We start from the raw sequence: 24,573 nt of genomic DNA, 5'->3' as shown, positions 1-24,573 counted from the left end.
GGAGGGAGAGAGTGTGTACTAGTGAGCAGGAGGAGGGATGGAGGGAGAGAGAGTCCTAAGCAGACTCCCTGCTGAGCATGGGGCTGAATCTCCAGACCCTGAGATCAGGAAACCTGAGCCGAAATCCAAGAGGCAGATGCTCAACCAACTGAGCCACCCAGGCACTCCAATATATTGTAATTACTAGAGTACTTTAAGTGTGAATTGCTCTAAACAGAAGAATATGTTTATAGTGAGCTCTTGAATGGCCAAGGTAATTGAGGAATGAAGGATTCCAGTAATTGATTATGCTGTGTAATAGCCAAGTACAAATTATCTTTAGATAATTTTAATACAAAAATAATGGGTTATACAGAATTTATCTGTCTTTATTATAAGATGCTTCCTCTTGATCATTCTGAATTGTACGGCTCTTTTAGAGCTATGGCCAAGGAAGCTGTAAGAAATCACGTAGTGTGCTTTGTCACAAGCTGGGGTGTTTTCCAGTTGATTTTCTAACACACTTACTCACTTATTATTTTGCTTCCCTAAAGAGTTCACAATTACCTTATTATCAAATGCAGTTTTAAAAATGCTCAGAAAACAGACAGGCAGCATACTTTATGGTGTGTCTCAGTTCAGCAGACAACTTGCTACATTTGGGCTGTGCCCTCTTCTCTATTCAGTGACAATCCTTGCTGAGCCCAAGTGAAGTCTTATGAACCGAGCTAAGCAGTTAATTAGATGGTGTTCTCTGGCCATGACTATTTCAAGAGTGCTTGATCTCCACCCAAATTATATATTTATTCTTCTCTCATTCATGTGCAAGTAATGTGAGTGGTTGCTGCTCATTTGTGTATTAATTTAGTGGTTCTCTTCTGCTGTCACCTGCTCAACCACAATGTTGCCAATTATTATTTGCAAGACTCAGAAATTACTTTTATGCATGTGGACCTGCTTTTTCATATCTTTGAAAGTGACTTTTGACGGAGGCCTCTTTGGAATAGAGAAAATGCTCTCACTGTATTTGCATAAATGATCTGAAAACCATCATTGTGGCTGAGCTCTGACTTCCTACGTTGCTGTGTCATCTTCTCTTGTTAAACCTAGAAATCTTGCTGCAAAGCTTGATCCTTTTTAAAGTAGTTGTGTATTTTCTCAGCAACATCCAGAAACATGTAATGTAAATATGACTGTTACTTAGTTACTGTATTGTTTACTTGGCTCATCTCCAAATGAATCCTTTTCTTTTAATCAGTTTCCCAGTCAATCTCTCCCTTTAGCTGAATAATAATGAAGTATTTGTAACATAATTATTTTATGAAAATGAATCATCTTGACTTAAATACAAGAATGGATTGACCTAAGGGTTAACTTGAAAATCCTATATGAAAGAAAGTAAAGGATTGATGAAGTAATTTTTAAGGATGTGTTTATTAGAGTCATTAATGATAGAAACAATAGACTTCTTGATTGAGTATGATAAAATATTCAGCAACTCACTAACCCAGCTGTTCTGTCTAAATAATCTGTGAATAAACAATAAAAATAATCCTTGCTACCTTATATTAAGCCGGTATCAGTAGAGGTTTTAATCTGGGAATATATCAAAAGACTTGTCTTTGATGTGAGCATTTTAATGTTAAGAAGCTGACTGATTCTATTAAACACAATGCAAATATTTATGTCTTTATAGTATGACTTTAAAAAATAATTATTACATGAATTGGGGCACCTGGGTGGCTCAGTCATAATTAAGCATCTGCGTCTGGCTCAAGTCATGATCCCAGGGTTCTGGGATTCCCATGTTGGGCTCCTTGCTGGGTGGGGAGTCTGCTTCTCCCTATCCTTCTGACGCTTCCCCTTCTTGGGTTTGCTCTCTCTCCCCACCTCTCTCTCCGTTTGTCTCTCTCTCTGTCAAATAAATAAATAAAATCTTAAATAAAAATTATTACCTGAATTAAAACATGTGATTGCTTGCTAAGGCATACTTTTTTTTTTTTTTTCCTAAGTCAAGTTATGAATGGGAAAGATTTTCAGTCTCTATTTTAAGAGAAGCAGTATTCAGAGGCACCTGTGTGGCTCATTCCATTACACATCTGCCTTTAGCTCAGGTCGTGATTCCAGGGTCCTGGGATCTAGCCCTGCATCTAGCTCCCTGCTCGATGGGAGCCTGCCTCTCCCTCTCCTGCCCTCTGTACTCTCCCTCCCTCTCTCTCTAATAAATAAATAAAATCTTAAAAAAAAAAAGAGCAAGAGAACAGTATGCAGTGTTGTTGGTTTTACTTGTGGTTCATCATGAACTCCTAGCTGACTATCTTTGGTAAGCCTTGGGCTTTCTCAGCAGTCAAATTAACAATTTTATAATGAAGATCATTTAGTTCTTCAGTGTGTCAAAGTGCTCTGTAAATGTAAACCACATTTAGAAATTCAAATAAATTTTAGCCCCTTTTCTGCCTGCTTTTTGACTTTTTTGACTTTTTGTCCCTTAAATTCTCTGAGTTTTTGTTCTTTATAGGTAAAGCAGGAATTTGGCCTGTGTATTCAACTCCAGAAGTATTATTTACATTGTGGTTAGCTCTTATAACCTGTAATTTAGATTATTTATCTTTTTTTTTAAACATATATTTGCTTCTATACCCCCATGATTACCAATAATAATACTGGAATGCATTAACCTTCACCTATTACATTTTATTTAATCTTTCTGTTGTGAGAGTAGATGGTAGTAGCTTCATCTTACTCATCCAGAAGACTGTGGGTCAGGAAATGATCAAGGTAGGATTGTAGTCTCTGATGCCAATGTTCTTTTTTATTAAAAATTGTAGCTCATGTGGAGGCACATTGTCACATACCTCATCCAAAACAAACTTCTGATCTCCATTTTTTCCTATTCTCTCTCTCTCTTTTTTAAAAGATTTTATTTATTTACTTGACAGAGAGAGAGATCACAAGTAGGCAGAGAGGCAGGCAGAGAGAGAGGGGGAAGCAGGCTCCCCGATGAGCAGAGAGCCTGATGCGGGGTTCAATCCCAGGACCCCAAAATCATGACCTGAGCTGAAGGCAGAGGCTTAACCCACTGAGCCACCCAGGTGCTCCTCTTTTTTTTTTTTTTTTTTTAAGGTGAATAGTTAGAGTCTTACCAAAATGCTTTTGTGGAAAAAAATGCATCTATGTAATAGCAGTAGGCATAGTTTGGAAAATTTTAACATTATAGTACCATTACAAAAATCTGGTTAGCATTACACAACATGTACATATAGCTGGGAATCTTTCAATGATAGAAAATATAGTTTGTCCTTCAAATAGATGGTTTGTTCTGTTTTTTTTTTTTTTTTAAAGATTTTATTTATTTATTTGACAGAGATCACAAGTAGGCAGAGAGGCAGGCAGAGAGGGGGAGGGGAAGTAGGCTCCCTGCTGAGCAGAGAGCCCGATGCGGGGCTCGATCCCAGGACCCTGGGATCATGACCTGAGCCGAAGGCAGAGGCTTAACCCACTGAGCCACCCAGGCGCCCCGTTTGTTCTGTTTTAATAGGTATATTTTATTTTTAAAATATAGCATCATTTAATGTTATACTTTTAAACCTAAAGGTTTGTTTTGTGCTTGCTAGAGAAGGAAAACACGTGATCTCTAAGTACTTACTAAATTTTTTTTTCTGCTTTTACAATCCTAATTAATTTTGTGATTCCAAGAAGATGGTTACATGTGGCAAAATTTTTAAAAATTGCTAAAAATTTCTATTCTAGGAGGGTATTGTTTTATGGTGTCTATTTTTACATTTAAATTTTAAAAAGAAATCCTTGGACTGTCTGAAATGAGTGGGCCAGGCAGGGATTAGGGCAAGCACATTCAGAAATATTCATTTCTGTCTAGAGTTCATTTATGAGTTCTACATTTTAACATTTCCTCTGTGAGCCTTAGATGTCCCCTTGTCCAGGTGTGCCCGTCCTGGACAGCAATCTTACTTAGAATGCTGTTGCGTTGGGCGTGATTGACAGCACTGGTTCAGCCAGCACTCTGATGCTGATCCTTCCTGATCCAGAAACCTCTGCTCTTGGGACATTTCTTTTAACTTGTGTTTCTAATTTTTCCTTTGAAAGATTCTTCGTGGTCATTACTAGTCCCAAGTGTGAGTTCCCATGAGTAGCTCACTGGTCACAGTTTTTATTTTTATCTTTCCAAATGACGACTTTGACATGGCTATGGCAATTTGAGGGGCCTATCTGCTGCCATTCTTAACCCTGTTCACAAAACACGAGGCACCTCGGCCTTTTTTTCTGTTCTGTGAATATACCAAGTTCATTCCAGCTTCAGGGTTTTCTTCTACTTGTCCCTCTGTGGGGAATGGTCTTCCTTCAGACTGTTGCTTGACTGTATCGTCCTTGACATTTAAGTCTCAGCTTACATGTCCCTTCTTCAAAGAGGTTTCCCTTGACCACTCACTATAAGTGAGCATTCCTTCAACACTCTGTATTACATGGCCGTGTTTTATTTTCTTCTTTGCACCTAATGACTGAGCGAGAGTTCTTTATTTCTCTTTTATCTTCTCTGGTGGGGACAGGGACATTGTTCACTCCTACATTGCTAGCACGTAAGAACAGTGTCTGCCACAGTAGGAATTCCAGTAAATACTTGTTGAATGACCAAATGAAGGCATACTTTTTCTCTTAGCTATTTATAAAATTCTTTTGTTTTTTTTTGGTAGTCAGGAAGGTCCAATTAATGTTTATGTACTTTTGACATTTTCGCATTCCTTTACTGTCTTATTCCCTAGTTGAATTCTTCAGAGGAAGGGGGAAAGAGCCTTCTAGTTTTCAAACTCTTGAGATGTGACTGTTTCAATTTATCTATTGCTTGCCAGGTAGGTGTGTGAGCTGCTGCAGCCTAGTCACAAATGCAATTAACAGGTAGGAAAATTGGCTCCTAACAGCTGCTTCAGTCCCGCTTGAGTTGGCCCCTTCCCCAGGGGACGGTCTCTGTCAGCCTAGCAAAATGAAATTGCCTTCCCATAAATATTTTTTTCGAGGATTATAGAAGAGAAACAAATCTAGGTTTATAAAATGAGTTGAAATGTGTCAACAGGATAGAACAGACTAATGACCTGCTGCAGCAATTTGAATTCTGAGGCACAGCAGCAGTGTTTATCTTCAGGAGAGTTGACATTGAAACTGGAGCTCTTTCAGTTCTATCAAAATGACTTTATTATGCCAAAAGGGTAGAGTTAATAACTTATTTATTGGTGTTGGTGAGGAAAGTGACAATTCTATAAAATATAATTTTTGACCCTCAGAGCTTTGGTTTATAGCACAGATTTTGAGTCCTTGCCCTTTCAGTTAACCCTGTGGAAAGGGGCAGGTTTTGGAAAGAATGCCACTTGATCTCCTTTCCATTTCATTCGCCAACTGTTTAATTCATTCAGCATGCGTTGCACTTGACAGTGATAGAAGATGTTAACCATTGCTATGTGCCATAACCAGTATATTCATTTTAAAAATAGATGTAAGTGGATTTTATATGAATAGTATGCTAGTTCTGAGTTTTATAATCACATATGCCTCAATGTTAGCAAACATTACATTCTGCTTTTCTCCTTTTTTAAAAAAAATTAACATAGGGCGCCTGGGTGGCTCAGTGGGTTAAGCCGCTGCCTTCGGCTCGGGTCGTGATCTCAGGGTCCTGGGATCGAGTCCCGCATCGGGCTCTCTGCTCGGCAGGAAGCCTGCTTCCCTCTCTCTCCGCCTGCCTCTCTGTCTACTTGTGATCTCTGTCTGTCAAATAAATAAAAAAAAAAAAAAAAAAAAAAAAAAAAAAAAAAAAAATTAACATATAATGTATTATTAGCCCCAGGGGTACAGGTCTGTGAATCATCAGGCTTTCACACTTCACAGTACTCACCATAGCACATACCCTCCCCAATGTCCATAACCCCACCACTCTCTCCCTCCCCCCACACCCCCCAGCAACCCTCAGTTTGTTTTGTGAGATTATGAGTCTCTTATGGTTTGTCTCCCTCCCAATCCCATCTTGTTTCATTTTTTTCCTTTCCTACCCCCCAAACCTCCCACATTGCCACGCAAATTCCTTATATTAGGGAGATCATAGGATAATTGTCTTTCTCTGATTGACTTATTTCGCTCAGCATGATACCCTCTAGTTCCATCCATGTTGTCGCAAAAGGCAAGATTTCATTTCTTTTGATGGCTGCATAGTATTCTATTGTGTTATATATACCACCTCTTCTTTATCCATTCATCTGTTGATGGACATCTAGGTTCTTTCCATAGTTTAGCTACTGTGGACATTGTTGCTCTAAACACTCGGGTGCACGTGCCCCTTCAGATCACTACATTTGTACCTTTAGGGTAAATACCCAGTGGTGTGATTGCTGGGTCATAGGGTAGCTCTATTTTCAACTTTTTGAGGAGCCTCCATGCTGTTCCAGAGTGGCTGCATCAGCTTGCATTCCCACCAACAGTGTAGGAGGAGTCCCCTTTCTCTGCATCCTCGCCACCATCTGTCGTTTCTTAACTTGTTAATTTTAGCTATTCTGACTGGTGTGAGGTGGTATCTCATTGTGGTTTTGATTTGTATTTCCCTGATACCGAGTGATGTGGAGCACTTTTTCATGTGTCTGTTGGCCATCTGGATGTCTCCTTTGCAGAAATGTCTGTTCATGTCCTCTGCCCATTTCTTGATTGGATTATCTGTTCTTTGGGTGTTGAGTTTGGTAACTTCTTTATAGATTTTGGATACTAACCCTTTATCTGATATGTTGTTTGCAAATATCTTCTCCCATTTGGTCAGTTGTCTTTTTTTTTTTTTTTTTGGTCTTTTGGTTTTGTTGGCTGTTTCCTTTGCTGTGCAAAAGCTTTTGATCTTGATGAAGTCCCAGTAGTTCATTTTTGCCCTTGCTTCCCTTGCCTTGGCAATGTTTCCAGGAAGAAGTTGCGACAGCTGAGGTTGAAGAGGTTGCTGCCTGTGTTCTCCTCAAGGATTTTGATGGATTCCTGTCTCACACTGAGGTCTTTCATCCATTTGGAGTCTATTTTTGTGTGTGGTGTAAGGAAATGGTCCAGTTTCATTCTTCTGCATGTGGCTGTCCAATTTTCCCAACACCATTTGTTGAAGAGACTGTCTTTTTTCCATTGGACATTCTTTCCTGCTTTGTCAAAAATTAGTTGACCATAGAGTTGAGGGTCTATTTTTGGGCCTCTATTCTGTTCCATTGATCTATGTGTCTGTTTTTGTGCCAGTACCATACTGTCTTAATGATTACAGCTTTGTAATAGAGCTTGAAGTCTGGAATTGTCATGCCACCAACTTTGGCTTTCTTTTTCAACATTCCTCTGGCTATTCGAGATCTTTTCTGGTTCCATATAAATTTTAGGATTGTTTGTTCCATTTCTTTGAAAAAAATGGATGGTATTTTAATAGGGATTGCATTAGATGTGTAGATTGCTTGGGTAGCATAGACATTTTCACAATATTTGTTCTTCCAATCCATGAGCATGGAATATTTTTGCATTTCTTTGTGTCTTCCTCAGTTTCTTTCATGAGTACTTTGTAGTTTTCTGAGTACAGATTCTTTGCCTCTTTAGGTAGGTTTATTCCTAGGTATCTTATGGTTTTAGGTGCAATTGTAAACGGGATTGACTCCTTAATTTCTCTTTCTTCTGTCTTGCTTTTCGTGTATAGAAATGCAACTGATCTTTGCCCAAGGCGGAATTGCACCGCCCTTGCAAAGGCCCAGACTAAGTAATCTGCTGGTGTTCGCTCTAGGGAGGTTTTGTTCCCTGAATGCTTTCCATAGAGCTCTGGAGGATAGGAATGAAAATGGCGGCTTCCCAATCTCAGGCTCGGAGGAGCCGAGAGTTTGGGGCCCCACTCCTCAGTGCGCCCTTAGAGAAAAGCGCTCAATCACTCCCTTCTCCCTGGTCTCTAGCATGCTCTGAGCTCATCCGGCCTGTGATTGGCCTGTGATCGAACGTTTCTGTCTCTGGCACATGGCCCTGTTTGGAGTCTCCAAATCCAGCGGATTCCTTCCATGCACTCCTGTGCCGCTCCCTCTGGAGGAGGAAGCGAGTCTCCCCACATCTGCCACTTTTGGGGTCCCTGTTCAAAGAGCAGTGGTCTAACTGTGCCACGGTTCACAGCTTAAGGTAATCCCTAGCAGAGAGCTCACTCCACAGCTCCGTCTCTGTAGCCGGCTTTCCCTCTCTAATACCTGCGATCTCTACTGAACTCAGACACCCTGATCCTTTTGTGATCCTGCGGGACCTGAGACCATACTGTTCCTGCGAGGGCCCCAGCCCTGCTCAGCCTCTGGAGCAATGTCCCTCAGTGGAGCAGACATTTAAATGTTCGAATTTTGTGATCCACTGCTCTGCTGCTTGCCAGGAGCCGGCCCCTCCCCCCATGGTCTATCTTCCCATCCCTTTGGCTTCACTTCTCTGCAAGTCTTACCTTTCAGAAAGTGGTGATTTTCTGTTTCTGGAATTGCTGTTCTTCTCTTCGATCTCCTGTTGGGTTTGTAGGTGTTTGGAATGGTTTGATAACTATCTAACTGAACCCCTGTGACCTGATGTCATCTCAGTCTGCTATTCCTCCACCATCTTGACTCACGGGCCTGCTTTTCTCCTTTTTGATAAAGTTTATTTTCAGAATTTGAGCTAATTGTGCTCCCCTTAAAAGTCACCTTTGATCAATACTCCCTTCTGTTCATTGCTTTATAATCTCTGGCCTTTCATGAAACTAAAAGTTTGTGTCATTAAATTGTGCTTTAAATCAGAAATTTCTTCTGTGAGAATATTAACTTGGGTTTTGGATGAATGAGCTGTGTTTGTTGTGCTACTGTGGTGACTTATGGTGGATCCCTTGATAGCTACAGGAGGGGGTCTGGTCACTGGAAACAGCAACCACATGATTAGCGGCTTGGGACTTCAGGCCAGTCTGACCTCACAGGAGGTGGATAAGGTTTGGAGATGGAGTTCAGTCATGTGATCATCCAGTGATTTAATCGTTCATGCTTATTTAATGAAATCCAAATAAGAGTTCTGGATACCAAAGAGGACCTCCTCATTGGTGAATATGCTGATATACCGGGAGGATGACACACATGGACTCATGGGGAGAGGGCATGGAAATTCTTCATTTGGGGACCTCCCCTCTCCACTTCAGACCCTGCCCATGTGTTTCCTCTATAATAAAACTACAATTATATGTATAATGCTTTCCTGAGTTCTGTGAGTTGTCCCAGCAAATTATCAAACTCAAGAGCTTAGGAATCCCTGAATTTATGGTCAGATGATTGGAAATGCTGGTGGCCTGGGGACCCCTGAAGTACAGCTGGCATCTAAAATAAATGCAGTATTGTTTGTAATAATGCCCTTGTACTTGTGGATGCTGTAGTACCTCTGGGTGGTTAGTGCTGGAATTGAACTTTGCAGTACACTTATTTAGGGTTGAAATAGAATATGTATTTGTTATAATTAATTAACCAATATTAATACATTATTATAAAGTTCATGGTCTGCATTAAGGTTCATTCTTTATGTTGTACAGTTTCATGACTTTTGACAAATTCATAATATCATGGGTCTATCATTACAGTTTCATACAGAATAGTCTCAGTGCTCAGTAAATCCCATGTTCCACTTATTCATCCCTCCTCCTCTTGCTCCCGTACTCCTGACACTACCCTCATCTTTTCACCATCTCTATAGTTTTGTCAGACTGCCAAATAGTTGGAATCATATACGATGTAGTCTTTTCAGATGGACTTATTTCACTTAGTGTTATGCTTTTAAGTTTCTGTCATGTCTTTATGCAGCTTGATAGTTCCTTTTTTATTGCTGTATAATATTCCATTGTGTGGATTTATTACATTTATGCATTCAGCAGTGGAAGGATATCTTGATTGCTTCCAAGTTTTGGCAATTATGAATAAAGTTGCTGTTAACATTCATGTGCAGATTTTTCTATGGATATTTGTTCTCAAATAATAGCCTGATTTTTGGATCATATAGTAAGACTAAATTTAGCTTTGTAGGAAGCTGACAAACTGTTTTTGCAAAGTAGTTTACCATTTTGCATTCCCACTAAAATGAATGAGAGTTCCTGTTGCCCCACACCCTTGGCAGCATTTGGGGTTGTCAATGTTTTGAATTTTAGCCATTCTAAAATGTATGTAGTGTGGTATCTTGTTCTATTTTTTTTTTTTTTTCCTGAGAGAGAGAGAGAGTGTGTGCATATGAGCGGGGCTAGAGGAGCAGAGGGAGAGGAAGAGAGAGAATCTCAAGCGGACTCCACACTTAGTGTGGAACTGAATGCAGGGCTTGATTTCATAACCCTGAGTCCGTGACCTGAGCCAAAACCAAGAGTCGGATGCTTAACCAACTGAGCCACCCAGGCATCCCTCTTGTTATTCTGATTTGCAGTTCCCTAATGGAATTTGATGTTGAACATCTTTTCATATGTTTGTATTCTGTCCTTAAATCTTTTTTGGTTAGGTGTTTGTTCAGATTTATTGTCCACTTCTTCCAAAGTATTTTTTAAAAATATGTATTTATTTGAGAGAGAGCGCCCATGTGCATGCAGGGGGAGAGGCAGAGGGAGAAGAAGGGAGCAGCTCAAGCGGATTCTGTGTGGAGCACAGAGCCCCATGCCTGGCTCCATCTCACGACCCTGAGATCATGACCTGAGCTGAAACTAGCCCTATCCACTTTTTTTCTTTTTTTAAAGTAATCTTTACATCCAACATGAGACTTGAACTCAAGACTTAGAGGTCAGGAATCGCATGCTCCATCAGCTGAGCCAGACAGATGCCCTTTTTGTTCACTTTTTAATCATGTATTTTGTTATTGTTGAGTGTGAGAGTTCTTTGTATATTTGGATAACAGTGCTTTTGTTTTTGTTTTTGTTTTTAGAGAGAGAGGCAGGGAGAGGGGCAGAAGGAGAACAGAATCTTAAGCAGGTTCTGTGCCCAGCGTGGATCCTGACTCAGGGCTTGATCTCATGACCCTGAGACAATGACCTGAGTTCAATCCAAGAGTCGGTCACTTAACTGACTGAGCCATGGGTGTGTCCCAACAGTGCTTTATCAGATATGTCTTTTGCAAATATTTTTTCCCACTAGGTAGCTTGTCTTTCCATTAACCATGTCTTTTGTAGAGTGGAAGTTTTAAATTTTAATGCAGTTCCTTTATTTCTTAGGTCAAGCTTTTGGTGTTTATCTAAAAACTTGTCACCAACCCAAGGTCACCTAGTTTTATTTTTGTTTTTAGTGTCATCTTCTAGAAGTTTGCAGTTTTGTGTTTTACATTTAAGTTTTTGTTCCCTTTTGAGTTAATTTTGTGTAAATTTCAAATTTTTTAAAAATTTGAAAATATTTCACACATACAGAGTGATATGAAAACTAGTATAATGACCCATATATAAAGTACCTAGCAAATGGCCTTATAAAATATTAACATTTTAACTTGTAAATCTACATTAAATTTAAAATCAAGATGAGACCCCTGTAAATTCCTCCTAATCTCATCTCTCTTCTAGGAAGTAATCAATTCTATCAATTTGGTATTTTTCAAATCCATGCAATGTTTTTATAGTTTATTAAATATTTATGTATCATATGATACTGTTACATATTATTTATATAGCATACCATATATACAATAGTGTATACATTATATCATATAATACTGTGTATAATTGGGATTGTTTTCCAAGTTTTTTAAAATATCACATTAACATTATGTATAGTACATATATTTTATCAACTTGTTTATTTCAAAACAGCATTGATTTTATGATTTAGAGGATTTTTTTACTATAGGAAAGAATATGTTAATTGAGAGGTATATAATGTTAAAGAATTAACTTATGGGGCACCTGGGTGGCTCAGTGGGTTAAGCCTCTGCCTTCAGCTCGGGTCATGATCTCAGAGTCCTGGGATCGAGCCCCACATCAGGCTCTCTGCTCTGTGGGGAGCCTGCTTCCCCCTCTCTCTCTGCCTGCCTCTTTGCCTACTTGTGATCTCTCTGTCAAATAAATGAACAAAATCTTTAAAAAAAAAAAAAGAATTATAAGTTCTAATTTTCTCTTGGTTTGCCATATTAGCACAGATAAATTTAGTTCTGACCTGAGGGTTAAATTTTTCAATGCTGGAATATTATATCTTTAATATTTATAATGCGGCATGTTTTTTAGCAGTCTTACTAAATTAATATGTAAGATGCTATGTTTTTGTTTTAGGAAAATTTTTCGGTGTGTGTTTGAGGGGGTTTTTTAGAATGCACACACAGGTGTATTAGATCATTGGTAGGTTGTTTCGCAGCTACCCTGTTAAGGATACAATAGAAACCAGAAAAACTTAATTATTTAAACTGTGTTGCTATTTGGTGAGCCTACCTTTTATAGTTATCTTTCTGAGGGCTCTTGTTAAGTTGTGGGTTTCCTTTACTATAATCACCAGTTTCTGAAGAGAACACCACCATTTGTAGGTTTAATCAGAAGATCTCTACAATTAAGGCTGGAGGTAAAGGTGTAGCTTCCTCTCCCAGCTTGAGGAAAGTGACTTGATTCCTGTAGGGGGAAGGAGTGTTGAACCTAATTATTTACGCTGATCTATCAGCCAGTTTCACCCAGTAGTATAAGAAACTGTCAATTCTTTGTAGACTTTTTTTATGGCCTAAATTAAGTCTGTACCATACAAGATTGCCATCTTTAGAGAAGGTACTCCCATTGTCTGCTGTGTTAATTGTGCACACTAACCTGTCACTGTTGATTTGATTATTATTGCTCATTTTATAACCTTTAACTGGTGTATAGTTTGAGTTCTGTAGCGAAAAACACAAATAAAAAAACAACAAACAACAAAAGACAGCAATTTGAATTTCTACTGTTTGTGCGCATTTGAAAAATAATGACCTCCCTTTTCCCCCAAGATCATTTATTATAGGTTCCAGAAAGCTGTATAATGACATTTCCAATCCAGATTATTTTTCTATTGACATCTTGAAAAATCTATTATGTTGTAAAGCATCATTGGCAGATTCGGTTGTAATTTAATGAGAACAGCCTAATATGCCAAGAGAAGTGACCTTCAAGCCCCTGCTCTTCCAACTCAACTCTTGCATGAAATGCTGAAATGGTTTCTCCCCTTGTGTCCTCTTCAAGAATGAAATGTGTTCCAGATTTTGTGTCCTCACCCCTCTTCTATTAAAACTGTGTTCATACTGGTGCTGTACTAATAAAGGGGCACTGAAAAATGACTTTTTCCTACTAAATTTTCTATAGTTTCATTTTTTTATGTGATGCCATGGTTTTAGTTACCATCTTATTCAGGAATTCGTCCGTAGCAAATGTTTTGTAACATGATCTCTAAGATAAGGGAATAGATTAAAAATTGGGTTAGTATAGATTTTCTGTGCCAGAGTATAGTGTATTTTCTGTTTGGGATTTTACATTCAGGGTCTTTATATTACAGATGATATACACAGATTAATCTCAGAATGTTATAGACCTATTAATTTCAGACAAATAGTCAAAATCTGAGTTAGGTTATGTACTTACTTTAGGTTATTGGTTATAATCTCAGCGATTATTCTTTCTTGATTTTTATTTTATTTTTATTAATTTTTTATTTTTTATTTTTAAAGATTTTTTAAATTTATTTGATAGAGAGAGAGAACACAAGGAGGCGGAGCAGGAGGGAGAGGGAGAGGGAGAAGCATCCTCCCCACTAAGAAGGGAGCCTGATTCAGGGCTCAGTCCCAGGACTCTGGGATCATGACCTGGGCTGAAGGCAGGCCTTAACTGAGTCACCCATGCGCCCCCATTCCTTGATTTTTAAAAATCAATATTCACTGAAATTTTTTTCTCTTAAGTGAAATAGTTCTGGCTTCTTAAAAAAGTGATACTACTTTTGTCTTAGCATATGTAGAACAGTTTCTTTTTCTTTCTTTTTTTTTTTTTTTAAAGTAGAGCTCTCATGACTGTATTGTCTTGTCCCATTTGATTTTATTTGAATGTCCTTTATTCCCCTACCTATTTCCCACACTTCAGGAGTATAGAATCGTGTTTCTCACTGCTGGCATTCTGAGGGCTAGACCCGTCTCTTGACTGGTTATTTTGTTGTCTTTATCTTTCTATTTACCTATCGCTACTCATTTTGCTTCCTCCCATAAACACCCACTCCAGTCTACTTAGTATATGTCTCCAGATATTTGTGTATCTTTGGAAGACATGTAGTGTTTTCTGTGCATAAGTTTTTAATTTTCATAAATAGCATTTGGCTGTACATCTCATTTTATTTTATCTTTTTAAATTCAGCCCTATATTTAAATGATCTATCTTTGTTGCTATATGTAATTCTGGTTCATTACTTCTAACAGCTGTAGAGTTTTCTGTCATGTGCATACTCTTATCCGTGTGTAATACATGTGCATCTTACTTATACACTCCCCTAGTGACATTTATGTACTATAAACAATGCTGCAATAATAATCTTTATTTTGTTTAATGGAGATATATGCTGAAGATTGGTATTGGTGGGTTGTTGGGAGTCCATTATAAAGTTTACTAAGTATTGCCAAATTGTTCTGTAGAACAACCAGGTTATACTTCTTAGAGCTGTACGTGAGGATTTGGACCATTTCCACGTAAGCAATTTGGCAACCAAACTGGCCTGAAGAGTTGCTTTGATGGACATGAACATTGACTTGGTAAACTATGAATAAGGTAAAACCAAAGTAGTTTACTATCAGCCCTCTACTGAAAAGGCACTCATGAATGGAAAAGCTGCCTTGGTTCCTGATAGCGGTCCCTGTAAAGGGAGATTTTTTTATGAGAGAATATAAGGGTGAGCCCTCATTGCCAAATAACTCAAGTCTGTTTAGCTCAGCAAGCTGTGAATATTAGATTCTTTGTGCCTAGCATGGCTCTTGTAATACAAATGTGAATGAGACTGAATCTTTGCTTCTGAAGCTCTTTGGTTGTGGGACAAAAGTGTACAGTACTTTGTGGTTATCTTTTAGGGGTGATCTCTTTGCTTCTTCTGTGAGAAGTTGGTTCTGGTTATAGCAGCCCTCCTTGGGTCACTGTTATTCTTTCTACCTTTCTTTCTAAAATTAAGACTTATGGGGTGCCTGGGTGGCTCAGTTGCTTAAGCATCCAACATTTGATTTTGTCTTGGGTCGTGAGATTGAGCCCCCCATCAGGCATTGTGCTGGGTGTGAGCCTTCTAAAGATTCTGTTTCTCCCTCTCCCTCTGCTCCTCCCCACTGAGCACATGCTCTGACTGTCTCTCTCTCTTAGAAAAAAAATAGATAAAAAATAAAACCAAGACTTATAGGTACCTGGTCTATAAACTGTGACCGTTCAGGATCCCACCAGTCCATCATCCTACCTGCCTTGGTAAAAGATTCTCTAGGGAGCAATGTTGTTAGTGTGATGTTTGCATCCTACAGTGTGATGATTGGGATGGCATGTTATAGTCCCTTCGAACTGGTAAAGTGGAAATCAGAAAATACTACCTAGAAGTGTGAATTAATTAAATGTAGTAAGAGGCAGTGTGATGTATAATGGCAAGAATATAGATAATAGTGTTAGGCAAAATAGCAGACAAAGCACATTTCCAATCTTTACTCAATTCCAGTTGAAAAGACCAGTAGCTAAATAAATAGGTGGGAAGAAACTTGGATATGTCTTAGAAACTAGAGCTTGATGCTGCTCATATGCCAAAACACTCAGGATAATTTTTGGTAGGCAGTTCTCCAAGGTAGGAGAACTCCTAACCTGGGAGGGACAGGGAGATCTGGCCGGCTCAATCAGTAGAGCATGCAATTCTTGATCTCTATACCCATGTTGTAGAGATTACTTAAAAAAAATAAATAATAAAAATAAAATATACCCAATAAGTTCAAAAAAATATATTAACTTGGAGGGGCAACATCTTGATGAGTGGTCTCACAAGTCACAATATTTAAATTTCTCTCTTGCCTCTTAGACCAGAAGTATTTGTACTTTGTAAATAGTGTTCAGAGACCCAGAGTTTGCTGCTAGTACCTCCCTGGAAGGTGCCTATCCACTCTCCCCAGATCGCTTAATCTCCCAATTAACAATCTAGTGAGGTTTGTGTTCCAAAAAAGATTCAGTCATTAGAAGCTGTGAAAGCTGAATATCAGTTACAAGAAGAGAGCAATCTGATAGGGTTGTGAGGGATGGAAAATATAGTTACCAAATTAAAATCTGCTATGGATGCAGTGAGTAGCAAATTAGACACTGAGAAAGACAGACTTGTGAAATATTTTCCAGAGTATAAAGGCAAAAGTTGGGGAAATAAAAATGATTGGAAAATAAGACAAATGGAGGAAAAGTCAGAAGATAAAATGTACAAATAATAGGAATTTCAGAAAGAGAGCATATACATTTTCAAATAAATAATAGAAAACATTGCTGACTCAAAATTAATGAGAAATATGAAAGTATATTCTTCTGGACTTTTCAAATTTGGGGGCATTTCTGCTAACAACATTATGAAAGAAATTGAATTGATGGTGGCACAGAGAGCCAACCTCTAAATTCTCCCATGAAAGAGGTGACTGCCTGGGCTGTAAGTAGAAGAGATGCTGAGTAGATCCCACTCAATGTCCTCCGTTTCTGAGGAATAAGAACAAGCAGGAAGAGCAGGTAGAAGGCCAACAAGATGGGAGGCCTCCTTCCAGGACTACAGGTAGTCAGGACCCAAAACACTGCATGGTGGGGCATCATCATTAGAAAAAGAAAGTGTTAAGTCATTATTCACAGGTGATACTATGATTGGCCTAAAAATTGAAGAAAATTAGTGCTTGAAAACCTATTTGAACCAAGTAAATATACTGAGATCAGATTTTTGAGTATTCTAATTAGCAGCTACATTGGGGGAAGAAAATCCAAGTATGTGGAAAGAAAACTTGTGCTCCCCCTCTCTTTCTTAAGGAAAAAAAAAAAAACTAAAAAAAAAAACCCCTAGAGTTTATAAATCCAAGTGAATATTTACCTCTTCAAATAAATCTATTTGAGAATAGATGCCAAAGTGGAAGATGGTGCTTAGAAATAGCCACTGTCATTAACTAATAGAATTTATGTTTTCCTCAAGCTTTTCTGTTAGGAAAAAAAAAAAAAAACTTAGTAAGAATCAAACACATGGGGCGCCGGGGCGGCTCAGTGGGTTAAAGTCTCTACCTTTGGCTTGGGTCATGATCTCAGGGTCCTGGGATTGAGTCCCACATCGCATCGGGCTCTCTGCTCAGTGGGGAGCCCGCTTCCTCCTCTCTCTCTGCCTGCCTCTCTGCCTATTTGTGATCTCTGTCAAATAAATAAACAAAATCTTAAAAAAAAAAAAAAGAAACACATTTTTTAAAAAAGATTTTATTTATTTCTTTGACAGAGATCACAAGTAGGCAAAGAGGCAGGCAGAGAGAGAGGAAGGAAAGCAGGCTCCCTGCCAAGCAGAGAGCCCGATGCGGGGCTAGATCCAAGGACCCTGGGATCATGACCTGAGCCAAAGGCAGAGGCTTTAACCCACTGAGCCATCCAGGTGCCCCAGAATCAAACACATTTTTAAAAAAGATTTTATTTGAGAAATACTTAAAATACTTAAAATAATCATACTAAAGAAACTATCAGAGCTGTGCAGAAAAAATATATATATATATATATTCTAGGGTATTTGGTGTGTAGAGAAGGATATTTATGATACTAGAAATTCAGAAACAACCTAAATATTTAAAATAGAAAATTGATTGAATTTATTATAGTATATATCTATATTGGAATACTTTTCAAAAGTTAGGAATGCTTTAACAGATAGTAGTAAATCATAAAAGCTGAATATACACTTTAGGCACACTCTATTCCTAGTTACTTAAGTAGTTATTCAGTCATTCACTCACAAATACTTAGTGACAACCCAGGCATTGTTCTAGAACCTAGAGATAGAGCACTGCATGGGGAAAATATAAAATTAAAATGACCATTTCTCTGCCTACATAGAATTTATAGTCTAGTCAGGAAAGGCAGAACAATAAATAAATAAATAAATTTTCAATTAGCGATAAGTGCTTTGGAGAAGAGTATGACAGGATAAGGTAGATAGGGCGTATCAAGGGAAGAGAAGGGGGAAATTTGCAATTTTATATGAAGTGGGTCAGAGAAGTCTGAAAACCGGAATTTGGAAAAAAAAAAAAAAGCTAAGAAGAAGCAATGTTTATATCTGGTGGAAAGTATTCGTGGTGGAGGGAATTGTAAGTCAGAAGACTTGAAGTGGAGATGTGTGTGTGTTCCAGCACAGCCATGAAGATTAGTGCAGTTGATACAGATAAATCAATGGAGAAAGTGTGTGGGAAATATGGTAAGGAGATGGAGGTTGGTGGTGAAAAGGGAGGGCCATTACTGTGGTTAAATGGGCCATTTGCTTTGAGATGGGAAGCCACTGTTGGGTTTTGATAAGAGGAATGAAATATGACTGGCATTTAAAAGAATTGTTTTGTTGTTTTGTGTTGAATAGAATGGAGAGGATCAGGAATGGAGCACGGAGATCAGAGGCTATTATAATAACCCTCTCAAGACATGATGGTAGCTTGGACCAGTGATGAGAAGTGGTTTGATTCTGAATTTATAGCACATAGCCACAAACTCTTATTTGAAGAAATAATTGAATATATGTATCAACATGTACATAGGTATCTCTGGTGGGATTGCTGATGATTTGTATTTTCTTTGTATGCCTCTGGGTTTTCCAAATTTTCTGTAACTATTACTTTTAAAATAAGAAAAAAATATAAAACTGACTTCTGCTTAAAAACTGTGTTTTTTACCCCCTGATTTCAAAGTATTATATGCATTTAAGGATTGAAGAATTATGTTTCTTTCCTTTTAGTATTAGGCATTCCCTCTGTCTAGTAATTCAGATGGCAAGTAGGCCCAACCTTTAAATTAGAACTAAGACGTTAACTTACTAGTGAAATTGATTGAGGAAGGAAATTCACCTTTTTCAAGGTAGAGAGGATTGTATTCAACATTTTCCCTATCATTCTTGTGAGATAAACTTTAGAAACCTGTCTTATTACATCATTGTTAAAGTTAATGCCCAAGATTACATTTTTACTTCTGTGTTCTGCTGTTCTTACTTCATTACTGATGCAGGATAACACAGTGACAAAAAACTGTGCAGTGTAGATCAGTAGAATGGCTATGCCTCAGTCATCTTTACTATTGAATGTGAGTCGTATTGCTGATTTCCTGAAAAGCATTTGTACGAATGATTAGAATGTGGTACTACAAATTTTCTTTCCTGACTTACCTTTCTTGTTTTCTTGATTATACCAATTCAGTCTAACCGAGGTGAGAGTTGTAGTGGTCCAGAGTGTGCCGGCTGGCAGAGAGGGGAAAAAAGAAAGTCCGACTAGGGTTTGGATTTGGCTATAGATAATCTGGGATTGAATTTTTAAATGATAAATCAACAAAATTCCCATTATCTGAAAGCATAACTTGAGTTTTGTATTGGTTGAAAATAGTAGCCCTTGCATTGGCAGTGTTTAGTCTTCTAACATTACCTAGAAAATGGAAATTTGGGCTTTTTGCTTTGAGAGTACCTTCCCAGGTAACATTAGGAGCACATTGGCTAAGGTAAAATATTGTTTTGGTTTATATTTTGGTTTGAAATCATGCTTTACTAGTAAATTGCAAATCCATAGGCACACTCGTTTTGAGGTACTATCAGTTTCAGAAACAGCAAAATTACATTGTGGCTCTACTTCAGTCAATTAATAAAAATAAATGTGATTTCTTTCTTATTTTATAGAAAAAGAAATATTTTCTCTTACATGTTACATTCTGAAGAAGTTTACCACATGAGAGTAGTTTTTGTAGTCTAAAAAATTATCTATACCTTCTGTATCTTTCTATACCAACTGAGCAACTTGAGTGGTAAATACATGTTATTATGTATGACTTGGTTTTTTGTTTGTTTGTTTGCCTAATTAGAATGTAGATATTTAGTTTTTTGGTTTTTTTTTTTAAGATTTTATTTATTTATTTGACAGCGATCACTAGTAGGCAGAGAGGCAGGTAGAGAGAGATGAGGAAGCAGGCTCCCTGCTGAGCAGAGAGCCCAAGGCAGGGCTCGGTCCCAGGACCCTGAGATCCTGACCTGAGCCGAAGGCAGAGGCTTAACCCACTGAGCCACCCAGGTGCCCCTATTTAGTTGTTTTCTGATGATCTAAAGCCAGTGTTGCTTCCTGAATACTTAGGTGGAAATAATTCTGTTGCTTCAAAAACAACTGCCTTGCCTATACTGTTTATGCTTTCAGAATTTCTTAATTACTTCTGTATGAATTGTATATGTCACTGGAAAGAAAAGAGCCTGCTATTCAGACCCAGGTTGAGACCCAGCTCTGCCACTGAGTAGTTAGCTGAATGAGTCAGAGCCTCAATTTGCTCATCAATAAGACTACCTATATTATTGACTTGCTGTGTTATGCCTCTAGTAGTATGCCTACTGTATGGTAGGCAGCCAGTAAGCATTATTTACTCTATTTCTTTTATTTTGTACTTTTCAAAAAGTTTTAAAAGATTTATTTATTTATTTGAAAGAGACAGCACGCACAGGGGCACACACACACACACACACACACACACACAGGGCAGGGGAGGGGCCGGCAGAGAGGGAGAGACTCTCAAGCAGACTCCCTGCCCAAGGCTCAAAGCCATGACCTTGAGATCATGACCTGAGCCAAAATCAAGAATCAAATGCTTAACTGAGTAAGCCACCCAGGTGCCCCTATTTTATATTTTAAATTTAGCTTGTGTCCTGAACAGAACCCTTGGTGATTTTGTTACAGTATAATTTTATACAGAGCACTCTTGAAGGCAGTAGGAAAAGAATATCAGTTACTAAATTTGGCCTACATGATGTTAGATCTTTAAGGCAGGTCTCATCTTTTTTATTCTTTTTAAAGATGTGTATTGTACAGTGTTACAGTATATTGAAAACATATAATTGTGCCAGATACCTTGCAAGATCCCTGTGCTAGAAGCTTTGTATATATTGTCTCTCATCGACATAACTGTAGATATACTTTTTTTGTTGTTGGAAAAAAAAAGATGATGCTATCTGGGGGGATGATATCTGGAAGGCTTTTAAAAAAATGTGTATGTAGGGGACGCCTGGGTGGCTCAGTTGGTTAAGCAGCTGCCTTCGGCTCAGGTCATGATCCCAGCGTCTTGGGATCGAGTCCCACATCGGGCTCCTTGCTCGGCAGGGAGCCTGCTTCTCTCTCTGTCTCTGCCTGCCACTCTGTCTGCCTGTGCTCGCTCTCGCTGTCTCTGACAAATAAATAAATAAATAAATCTTTTAAAAAAAAAATGTGTATGTCATAATGGGTGTGTCGTTTTGGAATAAAATCCATATGTGGTATATTGTAAAGTGACCTTCTGCCATATTGTTGAAGAATGAAGTTTCTGTTATCGGACTGGAGTCATCTCCACTGGGACCAAAGAGTAGTGGTCTTCAGGAAGCTGTGAGAGTGTTGAACTATTGCCGTTATCTGTGATATTAATCATCGGTGATGTCAGTGTGGACTGTTACTGCTGGAGGGTTTTTTCTTTTTCTCCTGTCCCTCTACCCCACCCACCGCCTTCACATTCCTTCTTCCATTATGTGCTTATCAATTAATTCTTAAATCTTCCAAGTGTGAGTACCTTTCTTAATTTTAGTCTTTGACTTTTATAATGGCATTGCAAGTTTTTTTTTTCCCCTTAAAACAGAATCTTTACAATGGTTCTGATTATATCAAAAGGAAAATCTGGCATGTGTTTGGATTTTTTTCTTAAGTTGATATATGTTTTGGTTTATCAGGGTTCACATTAAAGAAACCAACAGTAATCTGTACTTATTCTTTTCTGTTAAATAGGAATATTTCATTATGGTCTTAGTGTATTTTGTTATTATTGACATAATAGTCCACAATATTTAAAGTTGGTCAGTTGTCACATATATTTATATATGTGTTTTAAAAGGGAACTGGTTTCCTAATTATCTGCCTCTTATTTATGAGGAATATGAGTGCTAAAGAAATGCAGACAGGTGTCTAGAGTACATTAAAGCCCAGTTTGAGTTTTTATCTTGTTGGCATAGGAATTTACAGTGATTTATTGGGTTGTTTCTTTATTTAACTGGTTTCATTTTAAACGTATCCTTGCCCCAACAATGATTTACTTTAGAACAGTATTCTGTTGAGTACAGGGAGTAGTTTAACTTAACATCCAGATACCTGATTCTGTAGTTATTAAAAATCAATATAAACACCACCATTGTGTTGGTAATCATTTGGGGACACTTTTTAGTATGAAAATATTTGGGGGCACCTAAGTGGCTCTGTCAGTTAAGTGTCCAACACCTGATGTCCAACACTTGATCTCAGCTCAGGTCTTGATCTCAGGGTCGTGAGTTCAAGCCTCCCCTCCACCCAGTTGGGCTCCACGCTGGGCATATGGCCTACTTACAAAACAAACAAACAATAATAATAAATCTTTGGGGGCACCTGGATGGCTCAGTCGGTTGGGTATCTGCTTTTGGCTCGGGTCGTGATCCCAGAGTCCTGGGATCGAGCCCCCTTTGGGCTCCCTGTTCGGCAGGAGGCCTGCTTCTCCCTCTCCCTTTGTCTGCCGCTCCCTCTGCTTGTGCTCTCTCTTGCTCTCTCTCTCTGTGTCAAATAAATAAATAAAATCTTAAAAAAAAAACTTTGGTTATTATTTCTAAAATGCTGTTTATTTGTTTTTGATCTTTTCAGAATATAATTTGTCTGATAATACTGTTAATTATTGGGGAAAACAAAGAGCCCCATCAGACGTGTTTGGATTTTCTTCTCATATTCTGAAGATTTGGATTATTTTGCCTGACTGAACATAATTTCTGAGGCTTTTCAAAATATAATACACAGAATAATTTTTTTTCTCTCTGCCTCTACCGCTTGAGCTCATTTGTCACTGGTAATTTTTTTTTTTTTTTATGCATCCCACATGTCAAGCTGCTTCCTACGCAGAATAATATCAAGAATATAAACCTGACTGATTCTGTATTTTGGGATAAATGAGGTACTCTTAGATACAGACTCATCTCAGTCTCATACGGCGTAGGCCTTCCAGTATTGCTAGGATATTGGATGCAGCAGCCAAGAATGACTTTTTTCCTCCTACGTTTCCAACCAGGAAGTTTCTGTGGTGAGAGAAATATTCCCTGCATTCAGAGAATGCTGTCATCATATGGAAAGTATAACTGGAAACAAGGAGAGAGGCAGTCTCAAAACACAGCGCTTGAGCCATCGATTTCATATATGTCAGGAGAAAATGTAGTCTAATTTTCATTTTGATGAGCTAGGTATGACTTTATTTCGAAATGGTTCTGGCATTTCTTTTACAACTGGAGATATTTTGTGTCCTTTCTTCTATTTCTCTTAATTTAAAATTTCTGTGTCTACCCCTCTATGTAAAAGATTGCCAAGACCCAGAATAGTGTGGTTTTGATGAGAGCAGTTGAAAGTGTTTGTTATTGATGTTTTAAAGAATCCCTTTATCAAAAATAATTGGCCACTAATGATGGGGTTCATTATGTCATTCTCTAAAATCCAAAGATGACTCTGAGTGGAGAAAGAAGGGCAGGGAAGCAAGAAGAGGATGTTAAGTGCTCAACATAGATGACTGGAATGGCAGAGCAAGTGGGAGATTTTATCTCATAGTCTATGGGGAATATTGAGATCTTATTTCTCTTACAATTTAGAACACTTAATAGACAAATTCAAACTATATGTTAGATTTCTAAACTACAGAAGTTATCTTTAGTCTATGGTTACAGTTTACTTTTTTAATTAAAATTAGTACCAATTTTGTGTTATATTTGTACTATTATTTTATATTGTAACTATTTTTTTTATCTTAATCTATTCTTCAAAACAAGTTTAACAAAATTTATGTTGATTATATTTCAGGATGAACCAAATTCATATCAAAGGATCTTAGGAATGAGGGGGAGAGACATAAAAAAGCAGTGAGTAAGACACAGCTGGATTTTCAGATCCTGGTTAGAAAAATTAGCTTTTGACTGAAAGCTGAGAAAATTTTATGTTATTATTGAAGAAAAGTAAATTCAGAGACCTCACAAATATCTTTTTAAAGTCTGCTCCAAAATTGAAAGGTAGCACTTCCTCTTAGGAACTTAATTTGCCTGGAAAATGTAGACATTTTAAGGCAGTTAACGGCTTCTGGCTCCTCAGTGACCTTATCACTGCTCATTTTTCTTCTATGTATGAAAGTATTCAACATCTCAACTCCACCTATTTTTCCATGGTCACACGAAGGTAACGGTTTCTGAATATATTCTAGACTATTTTTTGGCTTTGGTTTTGGTGTTTTTCTTTATTCTTTCCAGATTTCACTCTACATGGGATTTAAGAACTGAATTCGATTTGACACATCACTCTTCCACACCAAATTGCCTTACAAACACTTGTGGGACAAATATTTCAAGATTTTTCTACATGGGTTATGGGTAC

The 24,573-nt window shown here is 38.0% G+C and overlaps 1 protein-coding gene across 1 annotated transcript in view; it reads left to right on the top strand.

Moving 5' to 3' along the window:
- The window catches only part of PEAK1 (pseudopodium enriched atypical kinase 1), a 294,195-nt gene that overhangs the window by 65,172 nt on the left and 204,450 nt on the right, over positions 1-24,573 (top strand). Inside the window, exon 3 of the mRNA XM_080808166.1 lies at positions 24,010-24,068. The gene's annotated coding sequence lies outside the window, so the exon portion shown is untranslated. The remainder of the gene's footprint in view (positions 1-24,009; positions 24,069-24,573) is intronic.

Source organism: Martes martes (genome assembly GCF_963455335.1).
Source record: "Martes martes genome assembly, chromosome: 7".
Classification (NCBI taxonomy): Eukaryota; Metazoa; Chordata; class Mammalia; order Carnivora; family Mustelidae; genus Martes; species Martes martes.
This window is presented reverse-complemented; position numbering and strand designations above follow the sequence as displayed.